The 14,588-nt window shown below is 34.5% G+C and overlaps 1 protein-coding gene across 5 annotated transcripts in view; it reads right to left on the reverse strand.

The window, feature by feature from the left end:
- Positions 1–14,588, reverse strand: part of JMJD1C (jumonji domain containing 1C) — a 275,334-nt gene that overhangs the window by 88,915 nt on the left and 171,831 nt on the right. For 3 of the 5 annotated variants that reach the window (XM_027774076.1, XM_027774077.1, XM_027774075.1), the window contains exons 1-2: positions 12,722–13,296; positions 8,707–8,820 (exon numbers count right to left, since the gene is read on the reverse strand). The gene's annotated coding sequence lies outside the window, so the exon portion shown is untranslated. Of the gene's footprint in view, positions 1–8,706; positions 8,821–12,721; positions 13,297–14,588 lie in introns of those variants that run through there. The other 2 variants (XM_027774078.1, XM_027774079.1) reach the window with 1 other exon arrangement.

Consider the following 14,588-nt stretch of genomic DNA (forward strand, 5'->3'; position numbering starts at 1 on the left):
AGAGTCCCAATAGATCCTGTGGTGGTTAAGGTGGCTGGACTCCCACAAGGCTGAACACGGTTCAAGTTCTGGACCTGGCAGCTTGCTTTCTCATTTTCCCTCTCTCTCCCTTTCTAATCAACTTTTAAAAAGTAAAATAAAATAATGGCAATGAATAAAATTAAACAAAATAATTATTTTTTAAAAGGGTAGGGGAGAGATAGGCCAACCTGAGGCATGGTGGTTAAGGCACCTGGATCTCACAAGGCTGATAGCAGAGTTTGATTCCCAGACCAGAGGCTTGGCAGATATCCCTGACATGTGTGTGCATGCCCAAAATTCCCAAAGGAAAATGGAGAGGGCATTGCTAAATGGTCATCTCCCCTGTGGAGTCAGTTTCTCACTTTCCCTCTCTCTCTGCCTCTGCTCAGTGGCAAGCTCATATATCCTATTGCCAATTAAAACAAAACAATATAACAAAATGTAAGGAGAGGAGGGGAATAAGGGAAAAAAAAATCACCAACAACACTGCTACAAAAACATGTTCTATGGACACTGACAGTGGTGGGTTGTACTAAACACTAAAAAAGCTTATCTATACCAAGCAGGTAGCATGATGGTTAAGGCCCTAGATCCCACATTGCTGACTGAATTTCAAGTCCCAGACCTGACAGTCTGAAAAATATTCCAGGTATGCATATCTCAAATCCTCAGAGGAGAACAGAGAAGAGACTGCAGTGGGGCCATCCCCCATTGGGAGTCATTTCTCACTTTCCCTCTCTTTCTGGCTAGTACATGTGCCACAAGGCAAAATAAAATCTAAAGAAATAAATAAGAATTTCAAAAAAGTTTTATCTACCACTATCTGCAGAAAAAGATATCTATAGAGACAAAATTGACTGCTAAAGGAGAGCCACATGATGGCAGAGAAATGTCTAATAAATGAGTGAATGGTAGGAAGAGAAAGGAGTTTCAAATATCCTCCAAAAAGGTTTAGTACACCACTGACCAAAAGGTAAATTTAAAATGAGTCCAGATCATATCCTATCTTCTCCTGAGAAGTATCTATATTGTAATAAACTCTTCCATATCTCATTTTATTTGATCTTCCTATCCTGAGATACATGGTATCTTTAAAAAAAAAAAAAAATGGCCAGAGAATGGCAAAAAATTTTGCTAGAGAGAGAGGAAGAGAGAAAACACCCCTCCATGGAGCATGGTCATTCTTCAATTTCTTCTCCTTGATTTTTTTTTTTTTTTTTTTTTTTTGAGAGGTTTTTGCTATAGGGTGTGTGTGCTCACCAGAGAGATAGAAAGCAAGAAATCACCCTCCGGGGGGGAATGGCCACGCCACAATCCCTTCTCCTCCATTCTCCTCTCGGGATCCTGGGCACGCATGCACACGCGCCTGGTGTGAGTTTAAGCCACCAGGTCCAGGATTCGAAACACGGTCGACTACATGGGAGTCCAGTGACATAGCCATTACACTAACCGCTGGTCCCTCATTTCTCATCCTGTAGGGATTTGGGGAAACACACAGAACAAACACCTGGTATGCTTTTCAAGTCACCAGGGCCTGGATTCAAAACATGTGGGGTCAAGCTCCCTTAACCACTAGGCCAAGGAGCTGGGATGACAGATGGTAAACTTTATTTTAGAGATGAGAAAACCAGTAATTTGGAATGGTTTAAGACTTTCCCAGAATGAATACCTAAGCAAATGGCAAAGATAGGATTTAAAACCATGGTTTTGCCCAAATTGCTACCAATTATGTTCAAGCTTGTATAAGTATGCCACACTGAATTCCTAAGACAAAAGACAGATGATCTAATTAATTAGTCATTTCTGATATTTATTATAACCAGCATGCCATAGTTAGGCTATTTTGTTACTTTCTTCCTGTTCAGCAATCCTTCTCTTAATCTGATCCCATCATACAAATCTAGTATGATGTCTACTATTAAAAAATAAACTCTTACCTAACTAAAATGTTATTTTGCTACCGCTAAGTCTACCTCATCACTGATTATGTTGTCTCTTATTAATTGGCTAGATTAATTTTCTACATGTGCATTTCTATTTAAATGAACCCTATTTAAGTTTTACCTCCTTCATGAGACTGCTTTAACTATTTTATTCTCTACTGACTACCTTATTATCTTTGTAATCTTGAAGTCTGCACTTTGCATTTTGAGCTCATTAAGTCTACCTCAAGATGTCTGGTTTTTTTTTTTGTTTGTTTGTTTTTAAACACAGATTCTTGTCTCTTTATAAATTCTTTGAAAATAACATAAGACTATTATTTGGGCTTTTATAAACTTCTAAAAAACCATTACGGATGCCAGCTAGCGGCATGGTGGGTTAAGGCAGCTGAATCCGACATGGCTGACTGTGCACTTCCAATCTCAGACCCAGAGGCTTGAAAAATATAGTCAGCACTTTGTGTGTGTGTGTGTGTGTGTGTGTACACAATTCTAAAAGAAGGGAAAAAATTGAGAAGGGATACATAGCCATCCCTAATAAGGTGTAGTGCCTTTTCACTTTCATCTCTCTCTTCAGCTAGTGCACACACTCTTTGGCCAAATAAATAAATAAACAAGCAAACAACACTGAGCAACTAGCTTGTAGTGTGAATAAGGAAACTACAGCATTTAAAATTTTTGTTAAATAAATGAAGTCAGTTGTAAAGTTTCCAAGGCCAAGCACTCATAAAATATTTTTTTTAATTTGCCAGAGGGTATGTGTGCTGGGGGATGGGGAGAACAGAAGAAGGTGAGAACATGCAGCAATTCCTTCTCCTCCATTTCTCCCTTCTTTTGGGATTTTGGGCATGCATGCCCATATGCCTGGTATTATTTTTCAAGCTACCTTGTACAGGACTTGACCTGTACAATGTCAGCAACATGGGATCCAATTTTTGAAACCACCATGCTACTGGTTGATCTCACATTTCCAATTTTTTTTTTTTTGGAGAGATTTTCACTGTAGGGCGCGTGCGCTCGCCAGACAGACAGAGAGAGACATAGAGACAGAAAGCGAGAAATCACCCCCCAGGGGGGATGGTCACGCCGCAATCCCTTCTCCTCCATTCTCCTCTTGAGATCTTGGGCACGCACGCACATGTGCCCGGCGTGAGATTTAAGCCACCGGGTCCGGGACACGAACCGCGGTCGACTACGTGGGAGTCCAGCGACATAGCCATTATGCTAACTGCTGGTTCCCACATTTCCAATTTTAAAGCTAAATTTCTATTTAAAACTCAAACCTGGGGAAGAAATAAATGAGTCAACAATTACTAGGACACTAAGAACTCTAGCCTACCTGCCCTTTCTGCTCTCCCCACCCTCCTATATACTGCAGATGCCCTCACTCCTTGGGTTGAGGGGGATGTTAGAAAGGAGGGAGAATAAATTTCTATATCCTAAGAGGAGACTTGCTTCCAGTGTTTCTTATAAATTTTAGTAAAACCTATGTCTCAATACCAAGTTTAGTCACTACTGCTTAAAAAGGGGGTGGAGGACTATTTTAATTAATGTAATACATGAAGAGAACTAAGATGAATTTAAGGACAGAAATATTTACTTAAGAATATTAATAAATGCTGTACCACATGAGGCACATGTGTGTACACCCAGAATCCTGAGAAGAAAATGGAGAAAATCATGGCATGGCTATCGCCCCTGGGAAAAGGTGCTTTCACATCCTCTGGTGAGTACATGCAACCTATGGCAAAATTTAAAAAATATAATCATAGTAGTAAAAATGCTCTAAAGTGTTATCTGTATTATACACAGGAGTGAAGGTTAAAAAACAAAAAAGTGAAAAAGCAAGTCCTTTCCTCATCCTCCAAAGTAATAGCATTACCAAGTTCCATTTATTCCATATTGTATACTAGCATTATAATTACAGTAATTAAAGGAAGCAGATCTACTTATAAGCAAAATCTCTGTCAACAAGATTTTCCAACTTTGTCAGTGGTCCACTAGTGTCAAATATTTAACATTTGGTTAATAATAACCCCCCAGTTAATTGTTTACTTTGGCTGACTGGGACCTAAATTTTACCTCACTTATACTATCTCACTCTAATTGTGAAACAATTCCAAACCCAACAGGCAATAACACAAATTTAGGGGGAAAAACTACATATAAACTATTGCAAACTTATCCTAGACAACTGTATGAGTTATTTTCAGTAAACCAGACTTTCGAGTAACAATTACCTTAGCGCTAGTCTCGAAACCACAGCCAATAATTTATATGATTAATAATGGGAACAACTATGGACTATAGGTTAAAATGAACTCATACTGGAAAAACAACTTATTGCTGAAGGATTATAGAAATTATAGTTATACATGTATGACACAGTACAGACACATTCATTAATCAGATAATGTAATAGTCTCTGTTCAAGTCTTTATGCAATCATTAGTCCAGGCACTAAGAAGATAGTCAGGTTTCTTCCACCCATCTCCTTTTCATACAACAAGCAATTCATAGCACAATGGAACTGAATCTAGTATTTAGTGGTTCATATGTCGATATTTTACAATGATGGAAAATGCAGTACAAGTAGTCTTACCTCTAAACGTTTATCAGCTCATTATATGACCCAGAATCTCAAATAGGATCATTTCTTTGGCAACAGAATTACAATTCTACCTTAATCTATAAAAAACATTTCAATTAAACTACTACCATAAAATTTAATGTAAACATGGAGTATAATTTTCAACAAGCATATTCTTCGCCAAATCTCTACTGATTTTAACTAGTGCCTTCTGTTTTCTTTATTAAATATGAAAGCAAAGAGAATGGAACCAGCTCTAAGCAGGGTTAAGGTGATGGATCCCACATGGTTGACAGTGACATGATTGAGATCCCTAGAAAATACTGGACTAACAAGCCAGACCAAGTCAGATTGACTGACATGAGTCATGCACAACTTCCAGGTAAAAAATAATATAATCTCTTCTATATCCTCTATGAAGCAACCAACCTGAACACTGCAGGTGTATGGATGGCAAATAGCCAAAATCTGGGACTAGATGACCTTAAAATTATGTTAAAAGTTAAACTGTTTTACTTCTTTATCAGACTTAATGCTGTGAATTTGATCAAAACTATGCTCAAATTTAATTTAACTTAATGTTAATACTTAACAGTCTTATTTCAAAGTAAAGCAACATAAACTATGTAAAAAGTATATATGTGCATATGTGTATATGTATATATAATAGACATATATATATATATATATACACACACACATATATATACATACATACACAAAAAATACTTTTAAGAAACAGTAATTTGTTTTTTCCTCTTTTCTCCTAGCCAGCTACAAACAGAGAATCTGCATAGTTCCCTCCTACTTCCTTTCCCATTTCCTTTCCCCTTTTACTTCAAAGAGAGTTAACTGCAGCCAGGCATGATCAGGAAACCTAAAAGAAAGAAGTAGAAACTAATCTGTATGTACAGGGAAGACAAAAACACTTAACAATGACATAGCATGAGGATTCAGTGACCTAATTAATATGCATCCACTAAATTGTAAGATGGTTTAATTTCTCTTCTCAGCCAACTTTTTTTCCAAAATACTAAGAACTATAATCTACATAATAGTTGCAACCCAGAACAACCAACTACGTGTCACTCTAAAAAGCTGCCCAGATCAACTACCTTAATACTTGCTAACAGATTTTCAATGCATTCAATCATTCAATACAAAGGATAGGATTCAAATAAATGACCCAAAAGTGAAAGGACTAATACTAATTCTGAGTAGTCAATTTCCTAACCATTACTTTAAAATAAATGTTACCATTCTGATTTAATTTAAAAAATAGAACTGTAAAACTATGACGAAAACATTCTGTAAACAAACAGGTAAGTATGTAAAAAGAAAATACTTCTACAGAATAAAATTCTGAGAACTCATGGGGAAAAGGTGGTGGACAGGAATTCCCACTGCAGAAAACAATTAGGTAGACTCACAGCAAAGCATCATTTGTGGGAACTTTTAAAATAAAGCTTATAGGTACTCATCCCTCTGGACTAAAAAATATATACAGAGGGTGGAAGGTGGCACAGTAGATAAGGGCACTGGACTTGACCGAGTCCCAGATAAGGCGGCTTGCTTTCTCACTTTCTTTCTCCCTCTCTCTCTCTTGCTCTCATGCTTACTTTGTCCCTCTCTGGTCAAATAAAATTAATTAATTTAAAAAAATAATTCTTAAAAAAAAAAAAAGTACACACACAAACATACAAACAAGCCTTTTACAAAGAAGAGATAGTCTCCTTCCTACTTAAAACGATTATAAAGGATGATTAGCACCCAGATTTAGAAGACACTGCGCTTCATGAAATTTAAACGAGAGAGAAAGAAAGACAGGGAAACATTAGAAAGCTTCACCTGTCTCCAAATTCCCTTTGACTTATAGAGTTACTCTTAAGGTTGAAACAGGCCAAGGCACTATTTACAAAGTATACACCAGTAACAGTTGCCATGTTTAAGATGCCAAGGAATTTAAGGTACTGCTTGGACAACTTATTAGAGAAAAATATTCTGGGATAAAGGCACGCTAATTATATTAATTCTAAATTCTTTTTCTTTTCTATAATATGTGTTTCACAAACTCTTTAAACCAAATAAATCTGAAAAGCTACACTGGAGGGACCAACAGGTGGTATAATAGATACTTCAACTGGACTCCCACGTAATCAACCATGGTTTGAGTCCCAGAACTAGCAGCTTTAAAACTCACTCTAAGGCACATGTGCATGTATGCCCAAAATCCCAAGAGGAGATAGGAGGAGAAGGAATTATGGGGAGTGATTTCTCGCTTTCTGTCTCTCTGTGTCTCCAGCAAGTATACACACCCTATAGAAAAATCTCTCAAGAAAAAGAAAAAAACTACACTGGATAGCTTGGATCTTTGTAATAAACTTTTTAATTTTATTTTTATTTCAAATGCTAGAATAGATGTCCATCGATGGACATATATATTTTAACCAATATTTTTTAAAAGATCCTAAATGTAAATTAAAATGCATATAGAAAAGGTCTACTGTAAAACCTCAATTATTCCTAAAACTCATAAGAAATTAAAAATTAAGGTATGCTAGATTCTAAATCAATTGCTTATGTTCATTCCTTCTAGTTTCTTCAGAGAATTTATACAGTCCAGGAAGCGTAAAAGGTTAAAATGTCTGAGTATACAGTATCCTTTTTGTCCCTGAGGCTGACTAGCAGAGGGTCTAAACAGCTTACTATTAGTGGCAATCATATAATTCACCAAACTGTGTAAGACCTTAGTTCCTGTGACTTCATTAATTAATAACCTTTTTAAATGATAAAAAGTTTAAAATGTAAAAAAAAAAAATCCTATGTTTCAATCATAATTTCAATAAACATTTTATAAAGTTTTAGGCCACCTGGCAAAAGTATATTTTTGAAAGTGATTTCTACATAATGATTTCACTTCCCTAAATGAAATATAAAATGAAACTTCCGAACTGCTAGTAATACAATTACAGAATTAAACAATTAATAGATCTAATACAATTTCACCTAGATTCATTTATTCTAACTCCCTTCTAAATAACTATAAACATGAAACAAATGATCATAAGACTTACAGTAAGCTAGATAGTATTCATAAGTAAAAGCAAAATAAAACCCAAGGGAAAAGTTCCAACACCTCTACTGCTAAAAAAAACTGTGATTTGCTATGACTTTTAGCTGTAAATATTTTAAATAAGTAACAGCTAACGGTACAAAAACACAGGCCATGAAAAGAGCAAAATAACATGGAAAACAAGCAAATCTACGCAGAGTTTAAAATAAGAAATAATATTTACATTTCAGCAGACCTCATAGAACTACTCTTAATTCCCTAAGTACCTGTGTCTCCATGCACAACAAATCACTACTCATTAGCTCAAGCCCTTGGTCTCTCCATGGAAACAATGGCTCTATTTCATTTTTAAAAACAATTAAATATACTGATTTGACATAGGAAGTGTTAATTTTCCAATGCATTAGGAAAAACAAAATCCACTCATTTCATCCCTATTGCATTGAAGCATCTGTGTAAAAAGCAATCTATGGTATTTAATTCAATCTAAAATCCAAACAAAGAAAATAAGTTTATGTTTTATTGATGTTGAAAAATGAGCTAGTAACATCATCATAACTTAAAAAAAAATTTTTAGCTAAATAGTTCTTGATGAGTTTCCTAACAACCTAAATCTAATAATATACTATAAAATGTTTTTCCAATTAAATGAATTTGTATTTACACTGCAATAAGGGACTAAAATTTAGAAATGAAATTTTTCAATAGGAATGGGAAGGAAAACTTCGCCCTAAAAAAAAAATTAACTGCTATTACACTAAACTGATGTGTATACCGTAAACACTAATCTCATTTAATTATATTAAATGACCTAAATCTTAACCTTTTAGAGTCAAAGTAAGGTATATTTGTACCTAACCAGTTACTGTCTAAAATGATTATTAGTGAGAATGTCATTTTATTCTGTTCACTTTTGTATTCTAATGAACAGAATGCTGCTTCACAGTTGCTTCTCAGTATATATTTGATTGAATAAACCAACTGATTACCCTATAATCAAATTTCATTAAATTCATTGTGTATCTTGCATAATTAGATGTTAGCTGACACAGAGCATTTAAAAATAATCTATATTTTCTTACCTGGTAGGGCTGAAAGGCACTATCTTCAGTTAAAAAATCCAGTTGTTTATCTACAAGGAATTCAACTGCAATAATTGAACTGGGTATACTTTTTTCGACCAGGGGTTTGAAAATCTGTTAAGAGAAATAAAAAAATTTCTAGAGGTTATTTTTTCCTGAATTGTACCCTCAATGTTTGAGGGAGGTAATAAATAAATATAATGTTAGTATCATAACAGTTTCCATATAATAACCTTAATATTGCATTTATACATGTAGCATGTTTTATATTAAAGAATGAAGCAGATCTAAATGGTATACACAAAAATTCCAAGGTATTAAGCCCCACTGTTAATTTTAAAAAGGGTTATAATCAAATAGGCACTTGGATAAAGATTACTACTTCATATAAAAAGATATATTCCTTCTAAAAATTCAAACTGAGTTGGGAAAGCATATTTCTCTCTTTTTAAAGCTGTATATTATTTTTTGTAAAAGAGAATAGCTACAATTTCAATGCACAATTTTTTTTCTAGTTCATTCACATTAAGCAGGATTATAAATGATCAGGAAGCATCTGGTCTATTAACTCCTCCCCTTGTCCCCCCAACCCCCACCCCAAGCAAAACAAAAATCCAGTCACTTCGGAGAGCTGCATAAGGAAAATATACAAAATCTAGGCTGCACTAAGATTTCTCCATATCTCCACTACTTTTAAAAAATATGTGAATGCAAGGTCATTTGACTCTTTTAAAGATTCATCTTTCACATGAAGGATTTTACTTCTATCTTGATGTGGGGGATCTGAGTGAGTAGGCAGGGGAGGAAGAGGAAGGAAGTTAATAAGTACACCATGTATGTATTTTTAAAGAAAATGTCTATCACTCACTTTCGAAGGAGATAAAGCCAGAACAAGAACCAAGTGTCTTATAGTCCTGGTACTGTTCTAAAAATTTAAAAAACAAAATCCCACCATCAGAAAAACAAAGTGGCTTTACTGTGAAAGTATCAAAATTCGAAAAATGGTTAACAACCAACTCAACTTCTAAATTAGTTGTATCACAAGACATCTTATTCACTGTAAGGAAACTTGTCTGACCATTTGGATGCAAAACAAAGCTTTTGGCATGGACAGTAAAAATCCCCAGGAGTTCTAAAGCCATTGTGTTAACCCTTCTCCATGATGTCTCAGAGGAATATAACATGATCTTAATCACAATCCATAAACATAGTATGTGGGGGGAGGGGGAACTTGAAGGTCTTCAGTGTGTCTGGTGAGGAGTTAATTTCTAAATTAAAAAAAATGTTTTTTAATTCCTAAAAGGATTTTCAAGTCAATTCAATGTAGTGTGTAATCATTTTGAAAAGTTAAAACCAGGAGAATATTTTAAACATGCCTTACATTACCTACATCATGAGCTGAAAAGTAACACCTTGTTTCCTTACTGGAAATAACAGGAAAAAATTCTCTTACCTCCCCACTTATTTTCAGTGTTTATAAATTCAGTAACATCCTCCCTCCCATGTCCTAGGCTAACCCTTTAGGCACTACATATTTATTAAAGGTATTGGGGGGGTAAGAAATTACATATTTTAAACAGAAAGTCCATACATTATTTAGTTATCTCTTCATACTGTTGTCATGTAACATTTTCCACTCGCCAAGACTAACTTTAGAAAATTATCATTTCATAAACACATGTTATTTTACTTGACAAGTCATTCAAAGACTATAATAAAATCCAAAACCATGTTATTTAGACTTAATAAGTCAAACACGATATGATCAATGTGCATGAAATATGTAACACAAAAAGAGATGTTATTAATTCAGTGGTTCTTTATGGTGACAAATATTTCTTCATATGATAAGTCACTTTACTTTTCAATAAACAGTGGCACCTTTTCAAGAGGACTTTTAGTCCAGAAGGAGTATCAAATCCTCTTTCTATTCAAACAGCACCCTGTCAGGTCAACCCTGAAGGTTAACAAAAAGGTCCACAAAAGGTACTTATCTAAGTGGCTAAAGATACAATTCAATTAACTAGAATTTGAAAAAGTAAACTTCTCCGGTCCTGAGAGCCTCTTTCTTACGCAAATACTACAGGTGGTTTGCATTTCCTATGAGACCTAGTCATTTTATAATATGAAAAACATTCTTCAGAAGAGAGAACCTCTTGAGAGCTCTCATTTTTAAGGTAGGTCAGAGTTCTAAGGGTATGTTTCATTAAGTCAACTTGTAATTTAAATTGTTTGGAGTTAATTAGAAAAAAAAGTTTAATTTCTAGGTTAAAATTTAAAAATAATTTCTGAAGTTTTAATACTGTAATAAAGAAAAACACTGGTAAAATATGGCTACCAGAATGTTACACGTTTAGCTTATAATGATCAAATTTAAGTATCCTTAAGAACAACCTGTTTCTGATACTTTTAACTATATAAGTCTCAAGTATATCATCAAAATTATGAATAAAAAAGCAATGACTTGTGTTAAAAGATACAATTTTATTTAAACTACAAATATGTTCCCACCAAGTGCAGATACTTTTTCCAGTACTTGTTAAAGAAATGTTGTCATATGTTTTAAATGAACGACTGCGAATATTTGGAGCTGTTCCCAAAATAAAGGCAAAAAAATGTGAAATGATGTTGTTAAAATACACCCTGACTTTTTAAAGTGACAAATTAACAATGTAACCTAATTAGTGTTTTTTATTATCAAAATTGAATACATTTCAGAGACATTATCGGCTTAAAAATAAAATGTACCTATTTAAATAAAACAAGTAGTACCTACAGTTTATATTATGAATATGTAGTAAATATATAGTTTCTGGGTCCTGGTGCAATGGAATGTAAAGAAAGGAGAACTCATGCATAACTAATTCAAGACTAAAGATATATCATTCTATGAGGAACTTCCACAGCCTGAAAGGAAGCAATAAGCTACCCTCTGATGAAAGTAGAATATGGCCCTAATCACAAAAGACTTATTATTTAAATTCCGGAAAAAGTCTTTGAAAATTCAAATGAGAATTACTAATTTAAAACTGAATATTCAATTGCAACAAAACATTTTTCAATTTTATAAATAGCTGAGTTCTTTTAAGGTCACTTGTCAGTGTTTACCACACTTTAAAAATAGTCTAAAGCGAAAATAAATTTACTTGAGAGCCTACATTTCTAGTAGGGCCTACCACGCTATAGGAAGAATGCTTAGAACAACTGTATCCTGTTTGGGACTCCATGCTGCACCACATTCCATTCACATGAGGAAGAGGCGAACAGATGAGCCCTCCGTGAAAAACATTTTTAAAATAAATCAGCTACAGCTCTCAAATACAACTCAGCTGCTCAAACAAACCATGTTAAAGCTCACTTATTTAACATTTAACAGGAAATTCATGGAGTTTATGTCTGCAGTCTGAGTTTCTAACAATCTCCAGTTAACATTTAACAATTCCTTCTCCACCACCAACAAAAAAAAATCAGGCTCATTAAGTATAAAAATACAGATATAAATCTCACCAAAGATAAATACTGAAGCAGAAAACAATCTAAGCAACATTTAAGACGTCAAGGTTTAGTCTAACAAAAATAAATAAATAAATAAAAGATTGGAGTGACTTGAAAGAACAAAGTCCAAATTCCCACCCAAGCAGGTCTATTGAAAAACACCATACTGTTAGAAAACAAGTTGGGGGTGGGGAAGGGACTACACCTCAAAAAACCTCCCAAAACAAATACCCCTACTTCCCTTGAAACATGAGTCTAAAAACCCTAACTTGAAACACTTCTGCCATAATACTTTAAACAATTGTAAAATCTAGTTTTTAAATCAACCTTTTCAGTGTTTATTACATTACTACCAACACTATAAACCTTTCTAAACGAATAAAATAGTTAAAATTTCTTAAAACTAAGAACACCAAGGCCAGATCTATAAAGGGCAATGACCTTAATTCCTAATGCTGAGAAGCAAAACCAAATGTAAAATAAGACAAAGAAAAAGGAAGCAGAAAAATACAAACCGTACTTTTGTTACTGAGAATTTTAAAGTATCTTTAAATCTCAGAAATCCACCACACGGCTTTAAAGGTCAGTAAGTGTAGCTGACATTTCCATTTTGTTCTTGAGCTGTATTTTTTTATCAAGCGTAAATACTTCTTTAGTCTTCAAAAATCACAGGCAAATGGCTCTCAACCCAAGCATTTCAGAGCTCACTTGCAGCGGCGTCATTGTATAGGAAGAAAAGCCAAGACCACGGAACCAGGCAGGAGCTGTAACCTAACAAGTCTCCGACGAGCAAATGACGATTTTTCTGTCTGCTCTGGCTCAGCCTCGGCAGTGATGAGGATTACAACTCGCTCTTTGTCATCAGCACTGTGGTGTTAACGACTAAGAAATCCTGTAGCTGAAGCACTACTGCATCCTCCGATCTGGGTCAGGATAATTTTTCTCGAGGTCGCTTACATAACCAGTAAGATACTCCAAATAAAGAGAAAAGCCATCCATCAGCTTGAAAAGGCCTTTCCCACTGTACTCCGTTTGCGTGGAAGCACACTGCAGTAGCTTCCAACAGTGCAGACACCCAAATGAGAACGAGTACTTGGCTTAGGGCACACTGAGAGAAGGGAAGAGGCGGTGCTCTGTAAACTGTAACTAATCCCCCGTCACAGGTGCTGATGGAGTCACTTCCAGCACGAGTCACATTACTAGTGATTACTCATTTGGCTGCGGCCACAGAGACTGGCTCATAATTTTAACAACAGACAAAGACAGACTAGTGGCGAGACTGAGAGCTCAAGTTTACTGTCTCCTTCATAATACAAATGCAAATACAAAGTTTTTGCTTTCCAGATTTAACAAGGTGAGAAAGTGCACAAAACAAGTAATATGTAAATATCTCTCAGTTGGCATAAATAAAGCATTAACTGTAAGCTATTAAAAATACTTTCAGTATGTTTTCAAATTATTTTGTTTTAATCATTTTGCCTTAAACCTCAAAAAAAATTAAAATATTTTAGTTTAAGAGTTTAAGTGAAATCAAATGACATAGCCAATAATGTCAGATACACTTTATTCAAAAAGAAAAAAAACATAATTTTTAAGATTTAAAAAATACTTAAATATTTATATTCTTTATGAAAATAATTTAATTTACACAGTTCATATTGAAACCTATAATATGAATAATGAAAATAAATTTTCTGTTGTGTTATGTAATCTCTTAAATTATATTTAACTGGTACTAATTAACTGTATGTGGCCTTTGAAAACAAAAAATGTGGTTAATCTGAACTGAGATAACTGTAGAAAATTCATACTGAATACAAGAAAAGTAAGATATCCCATAAATAATTTTTATTGATTATATGTTGAAATATTTTGAATTGAGTAAAATTAATCTACCCTTAAAATTTTAATAAAAATACAAATAAATTCAAAATCGCACATGAAGCTCACTCTACTTCTGAACAAAAAAGCTCGAAGAATAATTTTTCATTTATAATACAGGCTCAAGTGATGATTTAATGTCAACCTTGAGTTCCTAAAGAAATCAAAGAGCAGAGACAAAAACTATAAATCTGTGCCTGTATGCTAAACATCAGATCATATATCTACTAATTTGTCAGTATACTTCTCTCTCTCTCCTTCTTTTTTTACGTTGTTGCCATAGGGCACAGGTGCTTGCCAAAGAAAGAGAGAGGGAAAGTAAAAAAATCACCACCACCACCACCACCCCAGCAGAGATGGCCATTCCACAATCTCTTCTTCTCCACTCTCTTCTTGGGATTTTGGGTATACACAGGCATGCCCATCATGAGCCTCAAGCCACTGGGTCCTGGACCTGAACCAGGAAGCTGGCTATGTGGGATCCAGCACATTAACCTCTATGCCAA

This window comes from Tupaia chinensis, unplaced genomic scaffold, assembly GCF_000334495.1.
Source record: "Tupaia chinensis unplaced genomic scaffold, TupChi_1.0 Scaffold000399_1, whole genome shotgun sequence".
Classification (NCBI taxonomy): domain Eukaryota; kingdom Metazoa; phylum Chordata; class Mammalia; order Scandentia; family Tupaiidae; genus Tupaia; species Tupaia belangeri.